This window comes from Apis cerana, linkage group LG6 (genome assembly GCF_029169275.1).
Source record: "Apis cerana isolate GH-2021 linkage group LG6, AcerK_1.0, whole genome shotgun sequence".
NCBI classification, from domain to species: domain Eukaryota; kingdom Metazoa; phylum Arthropoda; class Insecta; order Hymenoptera; family Apidae; genus Apis; species Apis cerana.
Genome location: NC_083857.1, coordinates 4925061 through 4937892, shown reverse-complemented (window position 1 = coordinate 4937892; position 12832 = coordinate 4925061). Strand labels below are relative to the sequence as shown.

General features: G+C 27.4%; 1 long non-coding RNA gene across 1 annotated transcript; it reads left to right on the top strand.

Moving 5' to 3' along the window:
* The first annotated feature begins 5141 nt into the window (after nucleotides 1-5141).
* On the top strand, nucleotides 5142-11218 carry LOC133666369 (uncharacterized). Its single transcript, XR_009830461.1, has 3 exons — nucleotides 5142-5424; nucleotides 6502-6611; nucleotides 11128-11218. It is a non-coding gene; the product is annotated as an uncharacterized LOC133666369 (long non-coding RNA).
* The last annotated feature ends 1614 nt before the right edge of the window (nucleotides 11219-12832 follow it).

Below are 12832 nucleotides of genomic sequence, written 5' to 3'. Positions count from 1 at the left end.
AAAATTTACAAAGAGAATTTATTAAAATTTGAAATAAAATGAGCGAATCTAAAATGAGAAAACATTAGTCCGTTAGAAGATATACTAATAATTTTTTTTAGCTCAGGATTTTCAGGTTTAACCCTTTCCGTGTTCTTTGCCAGGATCTCACTCACGTGCCCAGGTGTTACTTGGGTGAGAGAGAGGCGAAGGGCATGATGATTTTAGTTCATAAGCTAATAAAAATTTTTTAGCGATTGACGATGCGTTAGTGTATCGTGCACGACGTATTTTCCGCATTTTGTGTGTGTGGTTAGGCTGTGGAATTGCGTCGTTTAATATGTTATTCTATATAACTCGAAATATTTAACATATTTATGATTAATCTCGTTACAATAACTTGTCATCAACGATATTAGATTTCTTTATTTTCAAATATAACAAATTTGATGACCGTAAAAGGCATATTCTTTTGTTAACAAATATTAATAATTAAAATTGAAATATACGCATATTTTCATGACATTTCACGCAATGATCGCTAGTCATCGTCAATCGATTTCAGGAAAATGGTACGTAAAGTTAGAGTGTGCAAGTTGTATGCCAAGCTCGGGTGTCGGAGGCGTCCCGGGACGTTTTCCCTAGTGTAGGATTTTGCGCCCGAGTATTATGCGTGAGAATCGTTGAATGAGTGTGTTGGTGTGCCTGTTTTGCTATTTTTTAAATATAGGGATAGGTAGGATAGGTAGTATACTTTCTGGTGTGTATGTTAATTGTAAGTAGGTAGGGCCGGGCAGGTTGTCACAGTCTCTGATCGGGTAGGCGCGCTTTTCGCGTGACAATCTGTTTCAGGGAATAAAATTTGAAGAATCGAGAGTGAAGCCGGTTGAAACGAGTGGAGCATGCCACTCGTTTTTGGCTTTGCTCATCGATTTTTCGAATTTCCGCGGTCGTGGTCGCGAAATATTTCGAAACGAACGTTGAGCTCGAGATTCTGCACGCGTACGATGGACGATCATTACGATCGTTAATCGTTCATGTGCACTTAGTTTCCGCGATTTAGACTTTTTTTTTTCTTTTCTTTGACTTACGATTAGCGAATCTCGAGCCTAGATTTAAGTTTCAGCGGGCATTGCGCCCGAAGGAGGAAGACCGAAGAGGCCCGACAAACTGTCACGAAGAGGGCTGCAACGAATGGCTTCTCATTTTTGGTTCTTGTTTCTGAGTCCAAAGAATGGGAAGTCATTGTTACTATTTTGTCACTGTGCTCGTTTTAGTAATATGTAGTAATTGTTGTTGTATCGTCTGGCCGTTTGCATGCCGGCCCATCATTAAGATCCAGTCATCATGGGCATCGCGTTTTTTATTAGTGTTGCGATTGATTAATAACGGGTTGAATTAGACTCCTTTATTACATATGTTGCGTTAAAATGAGAATCGCGTTTGCATTAGTGTTGCGTTAAAATGAGAATCGCGTTTGCATTAGTGTTGCGTTAAGATGAGAATCGCGTTTGCATTAGTGTTGCGTCAAAATGAGAATCGCGTTTGCATTAGTAAATTATAAGATATCGCGATTTTGTTATAAATTGTTTTTATGTATAAAGTATAATTTATATCTTTGTGATCCTTCATTTCTAATCAGTAATAGCTTTTTAATAAATAAAATTAACGATTTCGATTGAGTTTGTTTTAAAATATAGCGTTGCGTTGATAAATAATCGCGTTTGTTCAAGTAGTGTTGCGAATATTGAATGCCCAAATTTCTTTCACTGGAATTGTGGAAGAACTCAACGTTCCTGTTCCTGAATCACCTTAAGTGGCTAAATAAGCTACAAGGGTGATTGTACAATGGCAGTCACTAAGGAAATCATTGGATTTTTTTTTAATCATTCTTTATTAGTGTTGCGTTGTTTAAATTTGAGTGCGTAGAGTAACGTTGCGTAAATAATTGATTGTTTTCGGGAATTTTCCATGTCTTTTTTTATATATATTTTTTTTTTAATAAATATAAATTATTTAATATTGCAAGTATAAGAAAGCACTCATCGCGTTGATTTAAAAAATTTCTTATTTTATAAAAAAATATATTATTTTATTGTTTTAGTGTTGCGATACAAAATGAATATTCCACTCGCGGTTTGTTGTTCGATTCATATCGAGTGGAAGATATTTTTATTTTAGTAGTCCTTCTGGCTACTACATTCTTTTCTTTTTCAGCATCCCTTATCACATTATATTTTCTGCGTTTGCTGCAGAAAATATTGCTAATATTTGCAATATTTGTTTTTCTCTTTGATGAAGACTTAATCATTAAAATATGAATTAAAATTATTTTTATGAAATTTCTTGAATAATGGTGAATGTTCATTATATTTATCATTTTTCATACCATTATTTTATTTTTAATTTTTAAGAAATTACAATATTTTGAAATATTTTTTATACTTATGCTAATTCTTTATTTTATTTTGTTTCAGATATATCAATTCTATTTCAAGAAAATTTTGTATCATCGATTAATAAATATTTATATGTTATTTTACTAATTATTTAGAATTTTATTTGTTTCAGGACCTACTGATAAAATCAATCAATCATCACTCATCATATTTTATATAATGTTTCTTTCTCTTTTTTCGGTTATGTTTATTTTTAAGTAGAAGGGGCCCCTAAACAAATCTTTTAGATAGATTTTCATACTGTTAGGTAGTTCCTTTAGAATAAAGAGAAATCCATTTAGATTCTGTGTTGATAAGGATAGTGTGATAAGGTGTGAGTCTGTAATGAATTAGGAAGGTATAAGTATTATATTTTATTAAATTCTGTGGATAGGTAGGGATGGTGTGATAGGGTGTGAATCTATAATGAATTGGAAAGGTATAATTGAATTTTGTAATATTAAATTCTATGTAGGTAGGGATGGTGTGACAGGGTGTGAGTCTGATATGAATTGGAAACAAATTTTATTTTATAAAATTATAAAATTTGATCTTGAAGATTATAGATTAAGTTTCCTTAAGGATTGTATTAAATCACGTTTACGATTTGGATATTTCTAAGTTGATGTATTGAAATTTTTATATTGAAAAATTTAAAAAAAATAGGAAGTAGATTGCTGTAGAATTGTTGCTGTAGAAAATAGAATATATTTGCAATTGTATGCTTAATAATGCTTGGTAATGCTTGGTAATGGTGATTGATATTAAAAATGATGATGGTTAATAGAATAAGTAAAATTCTCTGTGAAATGCATTTCATTTTTTTTGTTTTCAAACTTTGTAATATATATTAATATTTTATATATTTATACTCATAATAATATAAAATATTGATATATATATATATATATATATATATATATATATATATATATATATGAAGTAGTGTATTGTTTTTCATTTTTCAAATTTCATGTAGATTTGTTGCATAGAATTAAGGCTTAATTCAATTTTTATTTTCAGATTTAGCTTCTCAGTTTTCCTTGAGATTCACAATAATCTCCAAGAATTGGTGAGACTTAAAAATCATTATTATTTACTACATAATTTATTTTTGTATCCTCTATACAACTATAAATTTTATAGTAAATAATATATAGAAGTAAATGTATAAATAATTAATAAACAAAAGTATAAAAATAGTATAAAACGTACAAATAATTAAATAACTAAAATAATAAATGTATATATGATTCTTAGTTTTATTCAGTTATGTATGCATCTAGTTTTATATATATTTACTTCTTGAGTTATTTATTTATTTAGATATTTATTCATCCATTTGATTAGCTTATTTCTATACATTTTGTTTTGTTTATTTACATATCAAATTATTTATATATTTATATAATATTTATATTTATATATTTATATATTCCTTCAATTATATATAATTATATTTTATATTTTTAATCATTCTTTTAGTGATTTATTTGTAAACTTTTTGATCACTTATGTACACATTACATAAACTCATTCATTCATTCTTTTAATTATTTTGCTTATATGTTTATTAATTCATTCATCTAGTGATTAATTTTTATATTATATTTATATTATATTTTGTGCACTTATGTATTTCACCAATTTATTTATTTATTTGGTCATAGCTTCATTTATTCAATTATTTATACACTTGTTTAGGAACTTATTAATAGACTTTTTGTTTTATTCATTTATATATTTTTGACATTTAAGCATGCATTGAATTATTTATTTATTTATTTATTTATTTATCTTTTATTTATTCAGTTATACATATATTTTTTCATTCTTTCATTAAAATTAATTTACTTACAAATTTGTCCATTTGTATTGTTCATTTATATCTGCATCAAATGATGTATGTATTTCTTACTTTAATTTAATAATTTATATTTAATTGGCTAAAAACTTTTTTCTATTGTTCTTTGCTTTTTTATTTTGTTCACTTACATACACATATATATAAACAGAGAACAAATAATTGATGCATACACAAATGAAACTAATAAAACTAAGAAATCTATAAATTAATCATTAGCAAATGAATAAATATATATATATATATATATAACTAAATATATAATAACTCTATATAAATCAGTAAAGTAATAAGTAAATAAATAAATAAATTCATAAAATATATAAATGAAGAAAAATCTGCAATAAAGTTTGCAAATAAATCATTATCTAAATAAATGTATAAATCTATAAGTAAATAAATAAATAAATAATTTAAGATGTAATATAAATGAACAAAACAAAAAAATTTAAAAGCAAGATACTACATAAATGAATTAATAAATATGTAAGATATGTTATTAATTGAATAAATAGAGATATAGGGTAGGGATATAATAATGTTAATTAAATAAACAAATTGAGATATTTAATATATTTAAATGAATAAAATAGAAAAGTTTATAAAAAAGTTATTGAAAAAGCAAGAATAAATAAATATATAAATATATAATATATATATATATATATATAAGTATAAATATATAATATATAATGTAAAAATATATAAATAGGTCATAAAAAAACATACAAATAAATAAATAATTTTTAAATATAAAAATAAATCATTTGTAGACTTTTTATATAACAAATATATCGATAATAATTAATAAATCGATCAATAAATAAATTATATATTGAAAAATGTACAAATAAAAAAAATAATATAAATAATTAATTAAAATAAATTTTATAATGCAAATAAATTAATAATATATATTTTTAATATTGTTTATTAAAATAATAAAAATATATATTGTGTAATACTTTAATTTTTCATGCGATTTCGATTATCGAAATAATCGAAATAATCGAAAGATCGAGTTTCGTCGCCAGCCAATGAGAGAGCTTCTTGGCGACTTTTGGCGCGCAATGTCAGTCTTCTGTGGAAAGTGAACAAGTGAGGACGTGTGATCGCTGCCGGCTTGGAAAATTCTACTGCGCAGTAAGTAATTTTGATCAAATTCTGCTACCGAATATATAAATTATTATTATTTTCGTTTATTTAATCATGGTTTTATTATTTTAAGTGTCGAAATTAATTGATATATTGAGTTTTTTCTAATTTCGATCATTGAATACCGGTAGTTCGTGCTTCATCGAGACGAGATTCGAATAGACTTGTTGCTTCATTTTGATATCATTTTTCTACGCATTTGTTTTACGATTTTGATTGCCATTTGAAAAAATCATCGATTTTCGGGATAATTTGAAAGAAAAAATGACTTGTAGTATGCATACATTACGATGATTTATGACTGATTTATGACTAATTTCGATGTTTCATATGTTTTGAAATAAATTTATTAGAATAAATTAGATCATATTTGGAATGTATTTCTATAATTTTTTGATCCATTAAAACAAACGAAACGAAGATAATTTTATATTTATATATTCGGTTATTATATATTATATATACTATATATTAGGTCGGTGATAATATTTCGGTTTCTAAATGCGTCTCGCGTCTCTTTGTAATGTTTATGTACTTTTTTCTGTTTTGTTATGGTCGAGGGTAATTAGATGTTTTCATAACATAGCTTTTCTAAGAAATTACGTGTTCGTATTTTTCCCACACTGGACATGTTTCGACAGGCTTCGACAGGCTTCGACAGGTTTCGACAGGCGACGCGCGCATCTCTTCTCCCCTCCCCCTTCCCCTTCTCCCGCGAAAATTCGTTAACCGAAATTGTGTTACGTCATGATGTATCCATATTCGTATTAGAAACTTTACTTTTTCTTGCGATTTGTTTGTTGCATAGTATGTACATATTTTTTTCCCAAACTATCATTCCTATCATTAAATGAATACGCCATTATTATTATGCTTGGCAATCCTTTGAAGTTAAATTATTCGTTTTTGTCTATTCGTTTATTTGACGATTACAGTGCTAATTAATTCACATTGTGCCTTTTTAAGATAAAATTTGTGTTTGATAATTGTTTTATTTTTATTTGTAACCGATTAATTTTATAGATTTTATGCGTATATTTGAAAATCTCGTTTTCTTTTGTACAGATTGTTACTTGATTATCGGACCTGTATATTGGTCGGGAAGGCGGGAAAAATTCCAACATGGACGCCATTATATTTTTTCAAAGGGAAGCTTGATTTTTCGCTCGTCTATTGTACGTATTTATTATGTATTTATTCGATCGTTATATATGATATATATAATATCATTAGGTAAAAGTATATTTTATCCTATATGTGTAATGAACATTCACCATAATTATTAATAATCTTGCATTAATGATATATATATTTTAAATCCTTTTATTCATAAAAATTGATAATAATCGATTTGTAGTTTTAATAAAAGCGGTAATTTTTTTTGAAACAATTTGATAGAAAAAAAAATTTTACATAGATCCCCCCTCCCCCCATTAATAATATATCTTTATTTCCAGAGAATTTTTGTGATCGCGCGCAATGCGATCGGTAAATTCAGTGTTTGCTTCGTAATAGTTTTTAGTATTTAGAGCACAGTAGCTCTAATTAATTTACTACAATTATTCGCGAAACTAGAGTCAGTGTTTGTTCGCCGCTTCTATTCGAAATCGACGCGTTAGTAGTTTTTTATTTTTATTTTTTTATTTTTTTGAATATTCGTTTTCGGTACAGGGTAGAGTCAGTGTTCCTTGAGGAATAGGGCGATCATCCATCACGCGAAGAGGTAATTATTTATTTATATTAAAATTTGAAATTTAATAGATATTTTTTTATCTTGTTCAATATTTTTGTATCATCAATGTTGTATTCACAAACACTCGTAATAACATGTAATATTTTATATTTTGTTAAAGATGCCAAAGTGTCTTCATTTCTCATGGACTTCAGTTTTAAACAATATTTGTGATCGCGCGCAATGCGATCGGTAGATTCAGTGTTTGCTTCGTAATAGTTTTTTAGTATTTAGAGCACAATAGCTCTAATTAAATTAACTATAATTATTCGCGAAACTAGAGTCAGTGTTTGTTCGCCGCTTCTATTCGAAATCGACGCGTTAGTAGTTTTTTATTTTTATTTTTTTATTTTTTTGAATATTCGTTTTCGGTACAGGGTAGAGTCAGTGTTCCTTGAGGAATAGGGCGATCATCCATCACGCGAAGAGGTAATTGTTTTTATATATTTTCTATTCGCTTCAACTTTTTCAAATAATCACAGAATTTTAATGGTAGTGTTTCATGTTTGGTTACAGTTTTCCCTTCCTCGTAATGACTGTTTGGGGATGACATCGTGGACCACGACAATGCAGATTCTTCGCATCTATTGGTGAGTCGCATGCATTTATGTTCCTCCGGTCATTCAATCATGTCGTAGGACGAAAGGTCCGTATCGACACGGATGACTGGTTGTATACGTAGAATTTTGCACGAGCACAGTGACCACGGGTATTTGTCATATTATATACTCGTGAATAGTAACATTTTTCTTGTATTTTATTTATTAGATCAGGATAGATCTTCTTGCATATCGCGTTTTTGAAAAGATAGTTAATTTTATATTAAATAACAGAGTAATTATCGATATATAGAATGATATAAATAATTATGTTGATTGATCTATGATTGAAAATATTTTCTCTATGATTATTTGTAAAATAAATGAATATATTACAAATATTATTTTAATGAATAAAAATTAAAATTCAAATACGTGAGAAATAATGAAATGAATTTAAAATTGTGAAGAAGACGGATATCCCCGACTTCGTTACAATAAAAATATCAATTATTGTACAATACAATTGATAGTGCATATTAACGTTATGATATGGTTATCGATATGATAATAAACAATTTATATTTATGATTTTATTTTCGATTTCATCGTAATATTTAATTATAATGATTTTTGTTATAAATTTAAGTATGATTCTAAATGTAAAAATATTTATTTTCTCCGTAAAAGAATGTATGTGAAATATTATGTGCAAGAAGATACTTCGCGACAGGTAGATTTCTGAATCTAAACAAAAATTTTTGTACTAGATTTATGTTTTCGAAACCATGTTTTGATAAAGAGATCACCTGAGGTTATTTTCATTCAAATTCTTTTAGAGTCAATTATTTTCTATTATTTCTTAATTGTCATACGTAAATTTAATATAATAAATTCAATAATATATCAAAAATAAATTTCTTCTTTATTATTTCAATATTTTTGCTTTATAAAATTAATAAGAATTCATAAAATTTACAAAGAGAATTTATTAAAATTTGAAATAAAATGAGCGAATCTAAAATGAGAAAACATTAGTCCGTTAGAAGATATACTAATAATTTTTTTTAGCTCAGGATTTTCAGGTTTAACCCTTTCCGTGTTCTTTGCCAGGATCTCACTCACGTGCCCAGGTGTTACTTGGGTGAGAGAGAGGCGAAGGGCATGATGATTTTAGTTCATAAGCTAATAAAAATTTTTTAGCGATTGACGATGCGTTAGTGTATCGTGCACGACGTATTTTCCGCATTTTGTGTGTGTGGTTAGGCTGTGGAATTGCGTCGTTTAATATGTTATTCTATATAACTCGAAATATTTAACATATTTATGATTAATCTCGTTACAATAACTTGTCATCAACGATATTAGATTTCTTTATTTTCAAATATAACAAATTTGATGACCGTAAAAGGCATATTCTTTTGTTAACAAATATTAATAATTAAAATTGAAATATACGCATATTTTCATGACATTTCACGCAATGATCGCTAGTCATCGTCAATCGATTTCAGGAAAATGGTACGTAAAGTTAGAGTGTGCAAGTTGTATGCCAAGCTCGGGTGTCGGAGGCGTCCCGGGACGTTTTCCTAGTGTAGGATTTTGCGCCCGAGTATTATGCGTGAGAATCGTTGAATGAGTGTGTTGGTGTGCCTGTTTTGCTATTTTTTAAATATAGGGATAGGTAGGATAGGTAGTATACTTTCTGGTGTGTATGTTAATTGTAAGTAGGTAGGGCCGGGCAGGTTGTCACAGTCTCTGATCGGGTAGGCGCGCTTTTCGCGTGACAATCTGTTTCAGGGAATAAAATTTGAAGAATCGAGAGTGAAGCCGGTTGAAACGAGTGGAGCATGCCACTCGTTTTTGGCTTTGCTCATCGATTTTTCGAATTTCCGCGGTCGTGGTCGCGAAATATTTCGAAACGAACGTTGAGCTCGAGATTCTGCACGCGTACGATGGACGATCATTACGATCGTTAATCGTTCATGTGCACTTAGTTTCCGCGATTTAGACTTTTTTTTCTTTTTTTCTTTGACTTACGATTAGCGAATCTCGAGCCTAGATTTAAGTTTCAGCGGGCATTGCGCCCGAAGGAGGAAGACCGAAGAGGCCCGACAAACTGTCACGAAGAGGGCTGCAACGAATGGCTTCTCATTTTTGGTTCTTGTTTCTGAGTCCAAAGAATGGGAAGTCATTGTTACTATTTTGTCACTGTGCTCGTTTTAGTAATATGTAGTAATTGTTGTTGTATCGTCTGGCCGTTTGCATGCCGGCCCATCATTAAGATCCAGTCATCATGGGCATCGCGTTTTTATTAGTGTTGCGATTGATTAATAACGGGTTGAATTAGACTCCTTTATTACATATGTTGCGTTAAAATGAGAATCGCGTTTGCATTAGTGTTGCGTTAAAATGAGAATCGCGTTTGCATTAGTGTTGCGTTAAGATGAGAATCGCGTTTGCATTAGTGTTGCGTCAAAATGAGAATCGCGTTTGCATTAGTAAATTATAAGATATCGCGATTTTGTTATAAATTGTTTTTATGTATAAAGTATAATTTATATCTTTGTGATCCTTCATTTCTAATCAGTAATAGCTTTTTAATAAATAAAATTAACGATTTCGATTGAGTTTGTTTTAAAATATAGCGTTGCGTTGATAAATAATCGCGTTTGTTCAAGTAGTGTTGCGAATATTGAATGCCCAAATTTCTTTCACTGGAATTGTGGAAGAACTCAACGTTCCTGTTCCTGAATCACCTTAAGTGGCTAAATAAGCTACAAGGGTGATTGTACAATGGCAGTCACTAAGGAAATCATTGGATTTTTTTAATCATTCTTTATTAGTGTTGCGTTGTTTAAATTTGAGTGCGTAGAGTAACGTTGCGTAAATAATTGATTGTTTTCGGGAATTTTCCATGTCTTTTTTATATATATTTTTTTTAATAAATATAAATTATTTAATATTGCAAGTATAAGAAAGCACTCATCGCGTTGATTTAAAAAATTTCTTATTTTATAAAAAAATATATTATTTTATTGTTTTAGTGTTGCGATACAAAATGAATATTCCACTCGCGGTTTGTTGTTCGATTCATATCGAGTGGAAGATATTTTTATTTTAGTAGTCCTTCTGGCTACTACATTCTTTTCTTTTTCAGCATCCCTTATCACATTATATTTTCTGCGTTTGCTGCAGAAAATATTGCTAATATTTGCAATATTTGTTTTTCTCTTTGATGAAGACTTAATCATTAAAATATGAATTAAAATTATTTTTATGAAATTTCTTGAATAATGGTGAATGTTCATTATATTTATCATTTTTCATACCATTATTTTATTTTTAATTTTTAAGAAATTACAATATTTTGAAATATTTTTTATACTTATGCTAATTCTTTATTTTATTTTGTTTCAGATATATCAATTCTATTTCAAGAAAATTTTGTATCATCGATTAATAAATATTTATATGTTATTTTACTAATTATTTAGAATTTTATTTGTTTCAGGACCTACTGATAAAATCAATCAATCATCACTCATCATATTTTATATAATGTTTCTTTCTCTTTTTCGGTTATGTTTATTTTTAAGTAGAAGGGGCCCCTAAACAAATCTTTTAGATAGATTTTCATACTGTTAGGTAGTTCCTTTAGAATAAAGAGAAATCCATTTAGATTCTGTGTTGATAAGGATAGTGTGATAAGGTGTGAGTCTGTAATGAATTAGGAAGGTATAAGTATTATATTTTATTAAATTCTGTGGATAGGTAGGGATGGTGTGATAGGGTGTGAATCTATAATGAATTGGAAAGGTATAATTGAATTTTGTAATATTAAATTCTATGTAGGTAGGGATGGTGTGACAGGGTGTGAGTCTGATATGAATTGGAAACAAATTTTATTTTATAAAATTATAAAATTTGATCTTGAAGATTATAGATTAAGTTTCCTTAAGGATTGTATTAAATCACGTTTACGATTTGGATATTTCTAAGTTGATGTATTGAAATTTTTATATTGAAAAATTTAAAAAAAATAGGAAGTAGATTGCTGTAGAATTGTTGCTGTAGAAAATAGAATATATTTGCAATTGTATGCTTAATAATGCTTGGTAATGCTTGGTAATGGTGATTGATATTAAAAATGATGATAGTTAATAGAATAAGTAAAATTCTCTGTGAAATGCATTTCATTTTTTTGTTTTCAAACTTTGTAATATATATTAATATTTTATATATTTATACTCATAATAATATAAAATATTGATATATATATATATATATATATATATATATATATATATATATATATATATATGAAGTAGTGTATTGTTTTTCATTTTTCAAATTTCATGTAGATTTGTTGCATAGAATTAAGGCTTAATTCAATTTTTATTTTCAGATTTAGCTTCTCAGTTTTCCTTGAGATTCACAATAATCTCCAAGAATTGGTGAGACTTAAAATCATTATTATTTACTACATAATTTATTTTTGTATCCTCTATACAACTATAAATTTTATAGTAAATAATATATAGAAGTAAATGTATAAATAATTAATAAACAAAAGTATAAAAATAGTATAAAACGTACAAATAATTAAATAACTAAAATAATAAATGTATATATGATTCTTAGTTTTATTCAGTTATGTATGCATCTAGTTTTATATATATTTACTTCTTGAGTTATTTATTTATTTAGATATTTATTCATCCATTTGATTAGCTTATTTCTATACATTTTGTTTTGTTTATTTACATATCAAATTATTTATATATTTATATAATATTTATATTTATATATTTATATATTCCTTCAATTATATATAATTATATTTTATATTTTTAATCATTCTTTTAGTGATTTATTTGTAAACTTTTTGATCACTTATGTACACATTACATAAACTCATTCATTCATTCTTTTAATTATTTTGCTTATATGTTTATTAATTCATTCATCTAGTGATTAATTTTTATATTATATTTATATTATATTTTGTGCACTTATGTATTTCACCAATTTATTTATTTATTTGGTCATAGCTTCATTTATTCAATTATTTATACACTTGTTTAGGAACTTATTAATAGACTTTTTGTTTTATTCATTTATA